Here is a 14,659-nt window from a genome sequence, read left to right as displayed (position 1 = left end):
TGAACATTACTCGTTTGTTTCCTCTATTGAGCCACACAGGGTAGAGGAAGCACTCCAAGATTCGGATTGGGTGGTGGCAATGCAAGAGGAGCTCAACAACTTCACTAGGAATGAGGTATGACATTTAGTTCCACGTCCTAACCAAAATGTTGTAGGAACCAAATGGGTCTTCCGCAACAAGCAAGACGAGCATGGTGTGGTGACAAGGAACAAAGCTCGACTCGTGGCCAAGGGGTATTCACAAGTCAAAGGTTTGGATTTTGGTGAAACCTATGCACCCGTAGCTAGGCTTGAGTCAATTCGCATTTTATTAGCCTATGCTACTTACCATGGCTTTAAGCTTTATCAAATGGACGTGAAAAGTGCCTTCCTCAACGGACCAATCAAGGAAGAGGTCTATGTTGAGCAACCTCCCGGCTTTGAAGACAGTGAGTATCCTAACCATGTCTATAAGCTCTCTAAGGCGCTTTATGGGCTCAAGCAAGCCCCAAGAGCATGGTATGAATGCCTTAGAGATTTTCTTATTGCTAATGGCTTCAAAGTCGGAAAGGCCGATCCTACACTCTTTACTAAAACTCTTGAAAATGACTTGTTTGTATGCCAAATTTATGTTGATGATATTATATTTGGGTCTACTAACGAGTCTACATGTGAAGAGTTTAGTAGGATTATGACACAGAAATTCGAGATGTCTATGATGGGGGAGTTGAAGTATTTTCTAGGATTCCAAGTCAAACAACTCCAAGAAGGCACCTTCATCAGCCAAACGAAGTACACTCAAGATATTCTAACCAAGTTTGGGATGAAGGATGCCAAGCCCATCAAGACACCCATGGGAACCAACGGGCATCTCGACCTCGACACGGGAGGTAAGTCCGTGGATCAAAAGGTATACCGGTCGATGATAGGTTCATTACTTTATTTATGTGCATCTCGACCGGACATTATGCTTTCCGTTTGCATGTGTGCAAGATTCCAAGCCGACCCTAAGGAAGCTCACCTTACGGCCGTAAAACGAATCTTGAGATATTTGGCTTATACTCCTAAGTTTGGGCTTTGGTATCCTAGGGGATCCACATTTGATTTGATTGGATATTCGGATGCCGATTGGGCGGGGTGCAAAATCAATAGGAAGAGCACATCGGGGACTTGCCAGTTCTTGGGAAGATCCTTGGTGTCTTGGGCTTCAAAGAAGCAAAATTCGGTCGCTCTTTCCACCGCCGAAGCCGAGTACATTGCCGCAGGCCATTGTTGCGCGCAGTTACTTTGGATGAGGCAAACCTTGCGGGACTACGGTTACAAATTAACCAAAGTCCCTTTGCTATGTGATAATGAGAGTGCAATCAAAATGGCCGACAATCCCGTCGAGCATAGCCGCACTAAGCACATAGCCATTCGGTATCATTTTCTTAGGGATCACCAACAAAAGGGAGATATCGAGATTTCTTACATTAATACTCAAGATCAATTAGCCGATATCTTTACCAAGCCTCTTGATGAACAAACTTTTACCAAACTTAGGCATGAGCTCAATATTCTTGATTCACGCAATTTCTTTTGCTAGATTGCACACATAGCTCATTTATATACCTTTGATCATGTCTCTTTCATATGCTATGACTAATGGGTTGTCAAGTTTATCTCAAACCAAGTCATAGGTATATTGAAAGGAAATTGGAGTCTTCGGCGAAAGACAAAGGCTTCCACTCCGTAACTCATCCTTCGCCATCGCTCCAAGAAAAGGACCTTGTCTTTAAGGGGGAGAAATGAGCCCAAAGCAAAAGGACCGGACTTAGTCTTTGGTATAATCTTAACTCATTTATTTATGACCAAAGAGGAAGATAGCACTTCGCGGGCTCTAATGATTCCGTTTTTGGCGATTCATGCCAAAAAGGGGGAGAAATGAGCCCAAAGCAAAAGGACCGCACCACCACCAATTTCAAAAACTTAGTGTTGAATATTTTCAATTGGTATCCTATTGTGTTCAAAAGGGGGTGAGGTAGTATTTCAAAAATGGTATATCAAAACCCTCTTGAACACTAAGAGGTGGATCTCATTTAGGGGGAGTTTTGTTTTAGTCAAAAGAAAAGCATTTGAAACAGGGGGAGAAAATTTCAAATCTTGAAAATACTTTGCAAAATCTTATTCATTTACCTTTGACTATTTGCAAAAGAACCTTGAAAAGGATTTACAAAAGAATTTGCAAAAACAAAACTCGTGGTGCAAGCGTGGTCCAAAATGTTATATAAGAAAGAAACAATCCATGCATATCTTGTAAGTATTTATATTGGCTCAATTCCAAGCAACCTTTACACTTACATTTTGCAAACTAGTTCAATTATGCACTTCTATATTTGCTTTGGTTTGTGTTGGCATCAATCACCAAAAAGGGGGAGATTGAAAGGGAATTAGGCTTACACCTAGTCCCTAATTAATTTTGGTGGTTGAATTGCCCAACACAAACATTTGGACTAACTAAGTTTGCCCAAGTGTATAGATTACACATGTATAAAAGGTTCACACTCAGCCAATAAAAAGACCAAGTTTTGGATTCAACAGAAGAGCAAAGTGGGAACCGAAGGCCCTCTGGTCTGGGAGCACCGGACTGTCCGGTGTACACCGGACAGTGTCCGGTGCACCAGAGGACTCCAGCTCAAACTCGCCACCTTCGGAAATTTCCAGAGGCGACTCCGCTATAATTCACCGGACTGTCCGGTGTACACCGGACAGTGTCCGGTGCGCCAAGGAGGAGCGGCCTCAGGAACTCGCTAGCTTCGGGAAAACTCCAACGGCTAGTCCGCTAAAATTCACTGGACTGTCCGGTGTGCACCGGACTGTCCGGTGCAACCTCGGAGCAACGGCTACCTCCGCGCCAACGGCTCTCTGCCGCGCATTTAATGCGCGCTCTGCGCGCGCAGATGTCAGGCGCGCCCACTCCGGCACACCGGACAAGGAACAGTAGATGTCCGGTGTGCACCGGACACCCAGGCGGGCCCACAAGTCAGAATCTCCAACGGTCAGAATCCAACGGCAGTGATGACGTGGCAGGGGGCACCGGACTGTCCGGTGTGCACCGGACTGTCCGGTGCGCCATCGAACAGACAGACTCCCAACGGCCACTTTTGGTGGTTGGGGCTATAAATACCCCAACCACCCCACCATTCATTGCATCCAAGTTTTCCACTTCCCAACTACTACAAGAGCTCTAGCATTCATTCTAGACACACCAAAGAGATCAAATCCTCTCCAAATTCCACACAACGCCATAGTGATTAGAGAGAGAGATTTGCTTGTGTTCTTTCGAGCTCTTGCGCTTGGATTGCTTTCTTCCTTCTTGATTCTTTCATTGTGATCAAACTCACTTGTAAATTGAGGCAAGAGACACCAAACTTGTGGTGGTCCTTGTGGGAACCTTGTGTTCCAAGTGATTGAGAAGAGAAAGCTCACTCGATCCGTGGATCGTTTGAGAGAGGGAAGGGTTGAAAGAGACCCGGCCTTTGTGGCCTCCTCAACGGGGAGTAGGTTTGCAAGAACCGAACCTCGGTAAAACAAATCTCCGTGTCTCACTTGCTTATTCGCTTGGGATTTGTTTTGCACCCTCTCTCGCGGACTCGTTTCTTCATTACTAACGCTAACCCGGCTTGTAGTTGTGTTTATATTTGTAAATTTCAGTTTCGCCCTATTCACCCCCCCTCTAGGCGACTTTCAATTAGATTGATCGACATCCGGTACTTGAGAACAGGTTATAGCAGATAACCAGATAATGGGGCAGAATCAATGAAGGATCCAGAGATTCGGATGATAAAGCCACAACATGATTCACAAGAAAAAGATCTCCAGATCCAGGTGAAAAGAGAGGTAGTCGCATGAGATCGATTAGGATGAGCACCAGAAAGGTTATGAAGGTTCGGGACAGGATCTATGGAAAGAAACATGGCCTTGATAGGGTTTGCGCAACTAGACACCAAACAACATTTTTTTGACATAACAAGTGCACAAGGAAGCTTTAGTCGATTTAGGGGTCAAGCTATGGGAATCTACAAGTTGTGTAGGTGTAAATTCAAGTGTAAAAGATTCAAGGGCTAGAAAATACCAACACAAGCAGGATTTTTTAAGAGGTTTCACTTGCTAAACTCAATATATAAATATATTTTTGCTGGTTGGGGGGCAAAAAGGGTTGAACAGCTAAAACATTTCCTAGGTAGCAAGACAAGTGAAGTACATAACACAACCTAGTCAAGACTATCATGACACACAGGATGAGACATTTTTTTCAGTTCATAGCAATACAACACATTATTCACAATTTCTTATTATTGGAATAAAGGTGAGAGAAGCATGTTGGTGCACAAGAGACAATGATGCGACAATCATGATGCATGCTCATTCTAGTCATCTTCTCAGACCTAACTACTTTTTCCGGGTGCTTCTACAGCAGCCTTATTAATAATAGTAGTAGGCTTTATGGCCTATATAAATAGCCACCTAGCTACCCATCTATTCCTGAGGCTTCACGTCCTAGGTCTATCCTTATCGTCCAGACGATCTATCCAACATTGGTTTCTAAGCAAGTTTTACTTTTAAAAAGTTGGTATTCCTGACTTATTGACTTCTATGTAATGGTATTCGCTCCGATACCAGTTGTGGAGAAACCGCCCAAATTATTCCAGCTTAAATGCCCAAGTCGCACCTTTAAAGGCAGCAACACACTTAAACCGGAATAACCCGTCAGTCCCCCAGATCTAGTCTGATAAAGACACTTATCTAGGATCGAATACCACTAGCTCACTCTAAGGTGAGGCACAGAGAAATACAATAAAGCATAACACCACAAATTTAAGAAGTATCAATAGTGATTACATTATCGGAGTTTTAGAAATAGTAACCATAAATTTTTATGCAGCGGAAATAACTAACGGAGAAAACCGATGGCGAAGCCTGGCCATGCTACTCCTCCTGGTCCTCTCCTGCGGAAGCGGTAACCCACTCGACCATCTATCCTGGTGGCAGGGATGAAGGCCAAGTCACACCATCAACCAAATCAAGGAAGTACCTGCAAAAATTATGCCAGAAGCAAGGCTGAGTATACTAATACTCAGCTAGACTTACTCGGTGTGAGGAGTCTACTCCTCTACCTCTAGACCATGAAGCTGTTTAGCTGAGGGGTTTGGTTTGCTAAAAGCACTAGCTGAGTCTAAAAACAAGTTTTAGCTTTTTAAGTTCTAGAATAATAATTTAGACTAGATGAGCACCTAACTATCCATACATGGTATCAAGCAATTTAGTCAATCAACATCTTTTAAAAGTAACCTCATTTCCACTTATTACTCAATGCAGTAAAATGAATCAAGCAGTCTCATTAGCTACGAGAAGCAGACGATTCGAATTGAGTTTTAACCTTGCAAGGTAAACCTAAACACATGATTGTCAGGGCACTCTGTCCCCACACATATCAACCGTCCCCATCAATCCCCCGTACGCGGCTAGGGCTCACCACCTTGGCGTACAATGCTCCACTGACCCTGGCTGCCGCCGTGCAGTGCCCGCACTTGTACCCACCAAATCTAGAATGGGAGACCACGTCTTAGGACAAGTGAGTAGAAAAGTCCACGCCCGGCTTCACTCAGGTACTAGGTTTACCGGTTACCATATTTCCCGATATGTGTTTAGTACATTCAAACGCTTGACACATGTATCCACACGTTAATCCTTATTCCAATTTCGTCTCATAGACAACGCATCCCCATGGATCCGTGTCCATAGACCATCATCATTCTGTTATCAAAATGGATACAACCAATTTCTGACCTCTCACGAGTGCTAGAAAAATCACTCGACTTCTACCGAGATCCTGATTTAGCATAGCAGCTACTCAACCTAGCATACTAGTATCCATCTCAAAAGAAATCCTGAGTTCATGCAACTAGGGTTTCAACCAACTCCTACACTTAAGTGCACGGTACAAGCCTACAAACATTAAGTGTAGTAAAATAGCATATATAAACGGTTATGCATAAAACCGAGGCTTGCCTGGAATTCAACACTAGATAGTGTTTGCTAGGGATACTCGTTTGGCAAGTATCCACTGGTTAAGTCTATTATTCTTCAGACCGTCCACCAATTGCCTCTTGTGGTTGGCATCACATCACTTGCTCGATCGTCATCTCTCGGTCCTAATGAGATACAATATGCATATGTATGAACACAATGAAAAATATCACAAGATATTCCAATGCATGATAGGGAACTAAACACTAATTAGTAAGACACTGCAATGACTATACACAAGCGCTAGCTAGTCGTACGTTATCGGCGTTCATTATTAACACCATTAAAAAGACAACAACATTTTAGATACTTACGCAACACAAATACGACATCACAATCAACTAGAGAAAGAAACATATAAAATAGGACACATATGTTATCTCAAACTTAGCCATGGCAAGTCTACATTAATTAAGAGCTAACCAAACATTTTTAGCAAAAAGGGTGAACTAAACAATCAAATAAGCACTTGCAAATTTTTGGACAGCAACACATCAATTACTTGTTTTAATCATAACTCTTCAAATATTAATCCAAAAATAGGAAACTAAGATTTTCTGAAAAGCTTAAGAAGTGCTCTACAACTTTGGTATTATCATCTCAATATGATTCAACACTTAGCAAGGTTAAAAAGTGCTAACACGACAGTTCTGTCCAGATTTGGACAGATTTAGACTTGCAACTTCAAAAATTCACAACTAAAGATTCATACATCCAAACAAAGTGATCCTAGACTTTCTAGAAAGATAATTAAATGTTCTACAAATTATTTATAAATATCCCTGGCTGGTTTAATATGTGTCAAGGGTAAAATACACTATGAAGGCTTTGCTGTTCAGAACTGGACAGATTCAGTCTTCATATTTTAAACATCCATAACTTAAACTTCAAATCCCCAAAAAGAGTGATCCAAGACTTTTTGGAAAGCCTAGCAAAAGTACTACACAACGTTTATAATCACCAAGAAGCGATTCTATGTTTAACCAAGTCAAATAATTCAGTTTTCGAAATCTGTTCTGACAGTGAACAGAACACAACAACCAGTTTGTAAAATTCATAACTCCTAAACTGTCAGCCCTATGGTTATGAAATTTTAACACAAGGAAGATAAGAAAAACATCTACAACTTTCTTATAACAACCATGAACAGATTGTAACATTAACTTAAGCAAACAATTCAATCTCTGAAATCTGTACTGAAATTGGACAGATTCAGTTACTGAATTTGTAAAAAGCGTAACTTCTAAACGATCAAACTTATGGCTGTCAGATTTTAACACAAGTAAGATAACAAAGTTATCTACAACTTTTCTATATGGCTTTTCTATAGAAAACATAATTTAGTCCATCAAACAGACAACACGACAAAAACAGTGCGTGCAGCCCAAAACAGCAACTAATAAAAATTCAGCTCCTAATTACTTCAAGAATTGCCGCGTTCTAGAGACTTGAACCATTTTAACACCTTACCATTTGTTAGAGTTAAAACAATCAAATTAGGACCCACAAGTAGACTTACTAACTTTTTATCCAAGTTATTTCGTGCCTAGAATTTCCATTCACAATTAACAACGCATCTACCACAATAATCTTACCCGGTACATATATGTTTATCGATGCGCCTTTCACACACTAATTTGCATTTTAACTTAGACATCACATGAACACTACTATCTTTCATCCGCGACCATAACCATGCACATTTAGACTACAACAAGCCAATCATCATGATCACGAGCTTAACCAAAGCCGTCTAACAATTCGGCTAACTAGAGCAACGATATAGCCCGCTAAATAACATACACGTCGGCTAGCCCATTATTATCGCAATCCGAGACACAACATACACTACAACATTTTTTATAAACATACATATTTACGCGTATATTCACACTTCAACTAAATCATACGAACCGTAAACCACTAATCTCCAACTCGCAACCACCATGCACTTACTTCCCAAATCGTGAACACATACATGTTTATCATATGAACTGAGCATTTCAATAATCATTCTAAAACAAACTAACTCCATTACACAACTTGTATCACGAACCTACTTGACCACCCGACGTGTCTAATCGAAATCGTGAGCACAACCATACACTATATGCAAAGCATAATTTAACGAACGCATAATGTGTATCGTCATGACTCGACTTATAAACATAGAGGAAGCGATGAATACTTTGGCATGTCATCACCTCACCACACAAGCCAAAGCAATGCCTAGCCACATCAACCAAACTTCTAGTCGAGTAAAACCTACACCTCCTTGTCACGAATACAACCATATTGCGGCATTTATTCGGAACACTTCCATCCACTTGGCGCAACACTTGATGTAACATACTCTAGCACACCTGTTCAATGGCAAACTCTGCGCATACTTTCGCCAGCAAATTTATATATATAATACAAAATATTGTAGACTACTTATTGGCCACTGCTTGGAAATAAGCATACCCTACACATTAAAAGTTGCGAAAACCAACACACTATTTTATGACAAGGCGTTTAACCACGATTTAATATAACCACGACACATTTGTGCAACACATAAAGAATCATTGTGATTACCAAAATATATTATATCCATTAATCGAACACTACCTGAAACAACAAAACAGCTTACCATAAACAACTCGGTCGATATCACTGCACACATGGCGTGGAGATGAACGTGCCAACGTGTACCGGAGAGCAGAGCGAAGCCGAAGGAGCACGACGGGCACCACGACGCAACAAGGTGGAGCACGCGCCACTGAGGAGTTGTTGCGGCTGCTGTTTTGTGTGGCAAAACAACAGGAAGGATAGCGTCAAGGGGCATTAATGGAGCAGGGCACCAAAAGCGACAACACAAGACACCAGGATGCTGCTGCTGGGCATTTGTTCGAACAACACGCAAGCACGACAAGGGTAAGACATAGGGGCAGTGTGCTGCTGCGGCTAGCGTAGCACAGCGAGGCATGGGACAGCGATGGACACGGTAGGGACGAGCTGGGAGATGGCATCGGCGTGCTGGAGCTACATGGGCGGCGGGGTTGCATGAGAAAATGCCGAGCACATCAAGATCGATGATGCTCTCCACGACTCGCTGCCCTACTAAGCATTTCGTCGAACACCCCATTCACATGGCCACAACAGTCCAAAATGGAGATCGATGGTGAGCTGTCAAGGAGGGCGTGCTATGGAGGAGCAGCGAAGAAGCAACACGATGACGGAGGAACTTCAAGGCAATGGACAACAGCAACTATGCACAAGGAGCAGTGAGGCTCGCGGCTAGCGTCGCTTTCGGTGAGGATTCCGGCCATGGATTTGGAGCTTGGGCAGGGGCATGCAGCGACTTGGGAGTCCTAACGGCGAGCTCGCGAGCAGAGAATAATTGCTGCTTACCGGAGGCAGGAAGCCGGCTAGGGAACTGCGCCATGGGAATATCCATAGAGGGAGGAGTAGGGACAGAGAAGGGGGCATCGAGTCTTTGCCCTGGGGATGTTGACAGGGTGCAGGTTCAAATACCTAGCGTTGATGGGGGAGACGAGGATCTGACCATGGAGTGCTGAGTGGGGGGAGGAGAGCGTTGGCAAGCTCCTGCAGAAAGTTGGGTGCCGAGTGGGGGAATGGAGCAGAGGGAGCCGAGCTGCCCATCAGAGGAGGAAGAAGGGGACGTCGAGCTCACAGCCATGGAGGAGCAGAGGGGTCCGGCTTGTCCTAGCAGGTGGTGAGCTCGGCCATGGAAGAAATGGCGCCCGCACCTTGGGGAAGAACGACTCTGTGCTTGGGAGCTTCTGCTGCTAGCGCCCACGGAAGCGAGGCCAAGCAGGGGGAACCTCGACCATGGGTGATTGTGCCATGGGAGGCTCCGAGCAGGGGGCGTCGATGAGGAAGATGTTGCTGGGGAATGGGAGCTGCTACTCCCTGCTCTGAACAGATCGGAGGGGAGCTTGGCGTGTGCTGAGGGAGATGGCGGGGAGGTGGCCATGGATGAGCTTGGGGGAATAAGAAGAGATGGTGGGGAAGACGAAGCCTACGCTAGTGTCCTGGGCTCACCGTGCGCAGGTCAGCAGAAGGAGCAGAGAAGGGAGATAAAAGGGGTTAGCAGCACACGACATTGGTCGAAAAGGGGTGGCATTACTGTAAGGAAAATGGACCCCGGGCCATTTGACTAATTGAGTTTTCGTGTTTGATGAACAACACAATCCGTGAACTAATAAGTTTTCTAGTGTTTGTATTTGTAGTTCATAGGATGCGAAGAGAATTGGACCAAGGCAATGAGGATGCGACACCTCAAAAGAAGACATAAAAAGATGCATAGGAGTCCAATACTCAAGAACAAAGAAGCCCGAAGAAATCAGCGAAGAAATCCAAGAAAAGGGCTGTCAGCCAGCGCCTGGTGGCGCACCGGACATTGGTGTCCGGTGTGCACCGGACTGTCCGATGAGACACCAGACAGTCTGCGCAGAGAGGCCACAGACAGGCGCTCTCTGGCTGTAGCACCGGACTGTCCGGTGTGCCAACGGGCAGACGGCACCGGTCGGATCCAACGGTCGACTGCTATAGGCGCCAACGGTCGGCTGACGTGGCGTGCACCGGACACTGCACAGTAGATGTCCGGTGGTGCACCGGACTGTCCGGTGCACCCGACGACAGAAAGCTGCTGCTTTCTGTCCAACGGCTAGTTGGGGGTGTGGAGGCTATAAATACCACCCCAACCGACCATTCTCAAGTGTGAGAGCCCAAGCAACATACCAAGGCATATAGTGCACATTTCCAAGAGCTCATACACCCAAGTGCTTAATAGAATCACTCGGTGATTAGCGTAGGTGCTTTGCGAAGTGCTTAGGTTAGTTAGACCGCTTTAGCGCTTGCTCTAGGTGAACCCTAGTTAGTTGAGTGAGTTTTGTAAAACCACACAACCCCTCGGCTCTTGCGTGAGTCGTTGTAATTGTACCGAGTGGGGCGAGAGTCTTGCGAGACCGTGACAACCGCGTTTGTGTCACGGCCGCCACCGTGTACCGGAGGGAACGAGGCCCGCGGCGTTTCGGCCGGAAGCTCGATAGTGGAGACGGCGGGGAGCGTCCGAGAGGAGCCGGAAGCGGAGCACCACTTGCGCGTGGAGAAGGCCCGCGGCTCTCTACGGAGTTACTCGACCGTGGTGCTTGGCCCTCGCGTGGGCTTCCCTTTGCGTAGGGGCACCAACGAGGATTAGTCGGGACCTTGCGTGGTTCCGGATACCTCGGTAAAAATACCGGCGTCATCCACGAGAGTTTGCTTCTCTACTTAGCTCTTTATATTCCGCATTTATATTAAGCATTTAAGTTTCAATCTTGTAGTCATACTTATTTAGTGTAGATTGAAACTTAGCCTTTGCGGTAGAGATAGCAACACTTAGACAAAACCTAGTTTGCACATTCTAGTTTTGATTATTTGCATAGGTTTTGCTCTAGGGATTTAATTGTGGCCTAGTTTAGTAAAAGTTTTAGAAGTCCTAATTCACCCCCCCCCCTCTTAGGCGTCACCCGTTTCCTACAAGTGGTATCAGAGCCCAGTTTGGCTCATTTGAAACACTTTAGCTTCACCGCTAAAAGAGCCGACGCTTTTTAGAGGAAGGGATGGATACCCATAGGCCACCACACTTCGACGGCACTAACTTCTCATATTATAGTGCTAGAATGGCTTGTTACCTAGAGGCCGTTGATCTAGGTGTTTGGAGAGTCACTCGTGACGGGATGAAACCCCTCAAGAATCCCGAGAAACCCACCACGAGTGAGGAAAAAGAAATTCATTTAAATGCTAGAGCCAAAAATTGCTTGTATGAATCTCTTAGCATGGATATTTTTAATCAAGTATTTACCTTGAAAACTGCTAATGAGATTTGGCTAAAATTGCATGAGCTCCATGACGGCACATCCAATGTCCGTGAGCAAAAACATTGCCTAGTCTTAAATGAGTATAATTCTTTTGCTATGAAAGATGATGAGCTTGTTAGAGACATGTATTCTCGTTTGAATCTAATAATCAATGAGCTCGGCATTAATAAGCTAGGTGATGCGGACATTGTGAGGAAGATTATCTCCCTGCTACCACAACAAAGATATGGGAGCATCATCACCATCCTTCACAACATGGAGGACTTGAGCAACATGACCCCGACCATTGTGATTGGGAAAATCGCGGCCTTTGAGATGTCGCGAAAAATGAGTCGGGGAGAGGAGCCAACTTCCTCAAGACCATATGCTTTTGCATGTGATGAAAGGAAGGGCAAAAAGAAGGCTCCCACTCCAAGTTCCTCAAGTGAAGAAGAGGAAGAAGAAGAAAGTGATGATGATGAAGATAATCAACCATGCACATCATCCTCTGAGGACGAAGAGACAATCCGACGCGTCGGAAAGGTAATGGGGATGATCCGCAAGATTAATCTAATGGGTGTGCCCCTGTAGGTCGAGGATCTTCTCTTTAACATTGACAGGAAAAAGCAAAGGAAGAGAGGATGCTTCGCATGTGGGGAGAAGGGCCACTTCAGGGACAACTGTCCAAATATGGCCAAACCCAAAAAGGAGAGGAACAAAGGCAAGGCGCTAACAAGTGTTAGAACTTGGGATGATTCTTCAAGTGAAGATGAACCTCCAAGGACGCGCAGCCACCGGTCCTCGTCACGATCATCATGGTCATCACACAAATGCCTTATGGCAAGAGGTAACAAAAGCATTCCATCCTCTAGTGATGAAAGTAGTAGTGATGATGAAGGTGAGGGAAAGCCCTCTCTAGATGAGCTTGCGGAAGCCGTAGAATTTTTCCAGGATGTTTGCACTAAGCAAAAAGCTCAACTTAAAACTTTGAAAAATAAGTTGGTTAGCTCTCAAAATGATTACAAAGGTTTGCTAGAAAAATTTGAAACTTTTGCAAACTTAAATAGTGAGCTATCAACTAAAATTGAGCTATTAGAATCTAGTGCTCCATCCACTGCTACCGATGATAGCCTTATTAAAAAGAATGAAAAACTTAAGGCTAAGTTAGGTAGCTCCCAAGAAGCTATTGAAAATTTGCTAGAAAAAATGGAAATTCTTAGTATACACAATAATGAGCTAACTACTAAGCTAGAAAACATTGGTAGCACCCCAGCAGCACCTTTAATTGAAGTGCCTGAAATATTTATGAAAGATGCTTCTACTTCCTGCTTTGATTTAATTGATGATTCTAACCCCTGCAACCAAGTCGTTGTTGAGAACATTGTTGTAGAGACATGTTCGGATGAGGTTACAAAGGAAAATGAACAATTAAAGCAAGAAGTGACTCGCCTTGGCAAGGCTTTGTATGACAAGAAAAGCAAAGCCAAACAAATCTGACCTCCACAGGATAACACCACTGCGGGAGTGAACAAGCCTGTAAAGGAAGAAACTGTGATTTGTAGGCTATGCCACATGGAAGGCCACAAGTCTTTCCAATGCAAGGCGATGACCGGGGATAAACAAAGGCAAAAGCTCAAGCAAAAGCCATCAAGCAAAATCTCCAACACCTACATCAAAAAGGTGGATAAAAAGACTGCTACACCGTACTTAATCAAAAAGAAGACGAATGGAAAGGTGATAGCAATCAAGGCCAACAAGCAAGCCAACAAAGGAAAGGGGGTCAAACGCATCTGGGTGCCAAAGGAAATAATTTCAACCATGAAAAGCACCAAGAAGGTTTGGATCCCGAGAGGGAAGTGAGTGGACCAAAGGTCTTCGGGAAATTTGGAGACTTGGCAAAATTGGGATGTATATCATGGGATACATCATATTGGATCAAGTTTATTGCCAAGTGGATTAGTGAAAATTTTGGACCCAAATTTCCCACCCATGACTAAGGTAACTAGTTTTATTATATTCTTTGTGTTCAGATATGCGTATCTATTTACTTTTTATCTAGTTTACCTTTCTTGCCTAGTATTACATTTGTTATGTACTTTTGTTTAAAATCATGCATACTAGGTAAATCATATGGTAGGATTGCTTGTTTTTAATTCATATACTTAAGCAAACCTACATGGCTTAAAATGTTTATTTAAGCACGACACATAGCTTTTATATTACTGCATAGTAAATGATGCATCAATTGAAAACTTTGATTCCTACAAGTTGTATCATTTAACTTACATGTGCCAAAGTTTGGATTATGGATAATTTGCCCCTCTTGATATCAAATCAAAGTGCATGTCTCCTACAAGTATCCAAAACTTGTATGCACACCTTTAGGGGGAGGTTACTCTATAATCCAACACTTTGAGACTAACACCTTTTCAAGTCTATTTCATGTGATAGTCTCATTGTAAGGAAAATGAAGTCCCCGGAGAAAGACAACAATCTTCCACTGCAAAATCTCCAAGAACTCTCATGTCTCTCAAGCTCGCCATTGATCTTCAATTGATATCTTTTGAGGCTACATTCAGTATCATTTACATGTCTTCTCCAACATTTGATTAGACTATATTTCATATCATATGCTTCCATGTTGCTAAAAATGCATAAGTAGTTAACTCATATTCTGTTACCTATGCATAAGGGAAGCTAGTCTTTTCAAATCATGTCTTGCACCTCTAATTTTCACATGCTTTTTCCTAAGTAGAGGATCT

General features: G+C 43.6%; 1 pseudogene across 1 annotated transcript; it reads right to left on the bottom strand.

The window, feature by feature from the left end:
* Positions 1-6,001: 6,001 nt before the first annotated feature.
* LOC100383883 (LOC103641648-like pseudogene) lies at positions 6,002-10,091 on the bottom strand (annotated as a pseudogene). The gene is made up of 3 exons (NR_160662.1): positions 9,445-10,091; positions 8,684-8,832; positions 6,002-6,173 (listed from the first exon to the last, which is right to left on the bottom strand). The product of NR_160662.1 is annotated as a protein-like pseudogene (transcript).
* Positions 10,092-14,659: the final 4,568 nt, after the last annotated feature.

The sequence above is a fragment of the Zea mays genome, chromosome 1 (genome assembly GCF_902167145.1).
Source record: "Zea mays cultivar B73 chromosome 1, Zm-B73-REFERENCE-NAM-5.0, whole genome shotgun sequence".
Lineage (NCBI taxonomy): Eukaryota > Viridiplantae > Streptophyta > Magnoliopsida > Poales > Poaceae > Zea > Zea mays.
The sequence above is the reverse complement of the archived record's forward strand: the minus strand, read 5'-3'. Positions and strand labels throughout refer to the sequence as shown.